Genomic DNA, 3,120 nt, shown 5'->3' on the forward strand with positions numbered 1-3,120 from the left:
AGAGTCAACTTCCGGGACCCAGAGAGACAGCACAGCAGGGAAGTGTTTCTTTTGAACACAGCCAACCTGGGTTCAATCCTCGGCATCCCATATGGTCCCAGAGCCTGCCAGTCCCCAGAGCACTAACACCAGGAGTAACCCTTGAGTGCAGCCTGGTGTGGTCCAAACACACCCAAACCCCCCAAACCCAAGAGTCAATGTCCATATATGCTTGGAGAAACATACTTTGAGCTAATGATTCTAATGCAGATGCACAAAATACTGGAGTTTGGAGAAAGTTCTGCAAATGATTCCTGTTTTCCAATCTTGAAAATGGTCATGCTCTCCAAAATCCTGAAGAAAAATTGTAGTTCCTCTTTTCAATATGAACTTTTAGCAATTTAAGATTTTTTAAATTTATTTACCAGCATTTAACTGGTATAGGGCAATAGGAAATATCAATGAAACTATTGTACAAAGGAAAACATAACCCCACTTCATTAATTTGGTAAGAGAAGATGTACTTTCATAAAAATGATGACATGACATAATTTGAGTTTGTTTATTAAAGAATGTATATTGGTAACTTTTGAATTTTTTGAATTTTATTATTATGACCAGACAAGTCAAACTCTCAAAGAAATATTTCTCCAACATGTTCATAATTTCCAGAATTTAAGAAAATTTAAAGCTAATTTTAACAAATTACAATTTTTTTCCATTATCACTGTTCTGTCTCTTCAGTCCTTTCTCAAACTCATTGGTCCTGTGCTGATGTGGACAGCTCCTTCCAGAAACAAACTCAACCTAAGTCCATAGAAGGAATGCCATCTTGCCAATGCACAAACACTGCAAGAAGAAAGGAAACTTAAAGGTAATCTCCCCTATCCCCCATCACCAAATCCAGCAAAACACTTTGTGGGATTTGAGTCAAGAAATGTCTTTCCTGCAACTTATTTAAACTTCCTTTTTCATAAAACGAAGTTACTCCAAAGCCAAAGCATTAAAAGTTTGGAACTTTGGTCCACCACCTGGCAAAAATTATTTTGAGCATTTCCTAATGATCTTCAAAAAGATATTGTTATCTTGACCTATTACCCATGAAACTCCCTGCTTGAAAGGTATTGAACAAGATGGTATCACTATTAAGCAACCATAATATAAATCAACTAAAGTAATAATAAAACATAGATTCATATATTTTGACCACATGCAAAGGTAATGATTCCAACCAACCCATGGCTAAACCTAACATTTCCATTTTTTTTTCCAGATGCATGTAACCTTCGGAAAGAAAGGATCCTGGTTAGTGCAAAGCCTCCCCTTGGTTGTTTGCCATAGTAGTACTAAAACTTTATTATTTTTTTGTTTTGTTTTTAGGTCACACCTAGTGATGCTCAGGGGTTACTCCTGGCTCTACGCTCAGAAATCGCTCCTGGCTTGGGATGCCAGAGATTGAACGGAGATCCATTCTGGGTCAACGGCATGCAAGGCAAACACCGTAGTGCTGCACTATCGCTTTGGCCCTGTGGTATTAGAACTTTAAAATCTTTCTAACTAGACTCACATTTCTTATCAAACAAACCCAGATTTTTTTGACATTAAAAAAAAAAACTCAGTAGCTTATTTTTCCTCTCCAAAACTTTTGCTCCTGACTTGAGTTCGTGTGTTTTGTGGAAGTACAAGTGGTAATTACACAAGTCTTTCCTTCTCTGTCATTGGCAACAGTCACCAGGGAAATTTACAGCCCCCAATATCCAGATCTGGAAACTGGTTATTAAACATGGTTGAGAGAAAACCTTGACGTGGCAAATCGAATCTGAACAAGGAACAGCTCAGCAGAAGTTTTTGTAGGAGCATGACTCAGAATGGCAGCAATGGAGAGTCAATTTTTATATTACTAAATATCTTTTATTTATCATATTACTACTAAAATGGCATACCAGTTCACTTTGTTAAACAGTGATCATGTGGCTAAAATTGTGGCAAGTGTCCATTAGATCCTCAGGAAAAAAACAAAACACAGCCTTATGGCTGGAGATGTAGGTCAGCAGTAGAACACTTGCTCTGTAAGCTAGAGCCTGGGTTTCCATTCCCAGCACTAGTAAAAGGAAGAAAATATAGGGGGTGATGTAAAAAAAAATCAACCTTCTGGAATATACTATCATTTCAGGATGAAGAAACAAACAGGGAGCTAAGTAACCAGCTTAGTATGGGAACCACAGTATGGGAGGTCAATATTCTAATAGTTCTGGAGGCTTCAAACTCAATTATGTGTAGGGTTGCTCTGGGATGTAGGTGGCCTTTTAGTGGCAAATGAAGGCAACACCAAGTCCATGTCTACTTCTCCTATGCTCCCAGATTCCATGTTTTCTGTTAGTATGCTGTCAAAAACTTCTAAGGTACTTTGCTGTCCAGACAATAATTACCTAAGGCCTAAATCACCTAAGGAACTCTACTTGTCCAGCTTCTGTAATTTGAAATGGAATTAATATTGACTGGCATTAGAGATTTTCAAGATGATCTTTTAAAATGTATTATAATAGATAACCACATAAACACAAAGTATGCCACTGGCATTCTCATAAACCAAAATGTCTATACGACTAACTTCCAGATCAAGAGTTTCAGATCTTGGGGCCAGAAACATAGCATAGTGGGTAGGGTTGCTTGCTTTATACATATGATTCAATTCCTCCAGCACCACATATGATCCTGTGAGTGAACTCTGAGTGCAAAGCCAGGAATATCCCCTAAACACTGCCAGGTTTGGCCCCAAAACAAAAACAAACAAAGAAAAAGTGTTTCTTTATTGTGGAGCAATAGCACAACGGTAGGGCGTGTTTGCTTTGTATGTGGACAGCTGATCTAGGATGGACCTTGGTTAGATCCCCCAGCATCCCATATGATCCTGACTCTGTGCTCAGAACTAGCTTTTGGAAGACTCAGAAGAACATATGGGATACTAGGGATCAACTTTGATCTGTCCTGGGTCATCCACATGCAAGGCAAACACCAGACTGCTGTGCTATCTCTCTGGCAATTTTTATAGCAACACTTCAGTCTATAGCTTCTGTATTATGGGGAAAGATTATATTATGGGAAAATATTTTTCTAATTTATTTTTCATTAATTTGCTCA

This window comes from Suncus etruscus, chromosome 7 (genome assembly GCF_024139225.1).
Source record: "Suncus etruscus isolate mSunEtr1 chromosome 7, mSunEtr1.pri.cur, whole genome shotgun sequence".
Lineage (NCBI taxonomy): Eukaryota > Metazoa > Chordata > Mammalia > Eulipotyphla > Soricidae > Suncus > Suncus etruscus.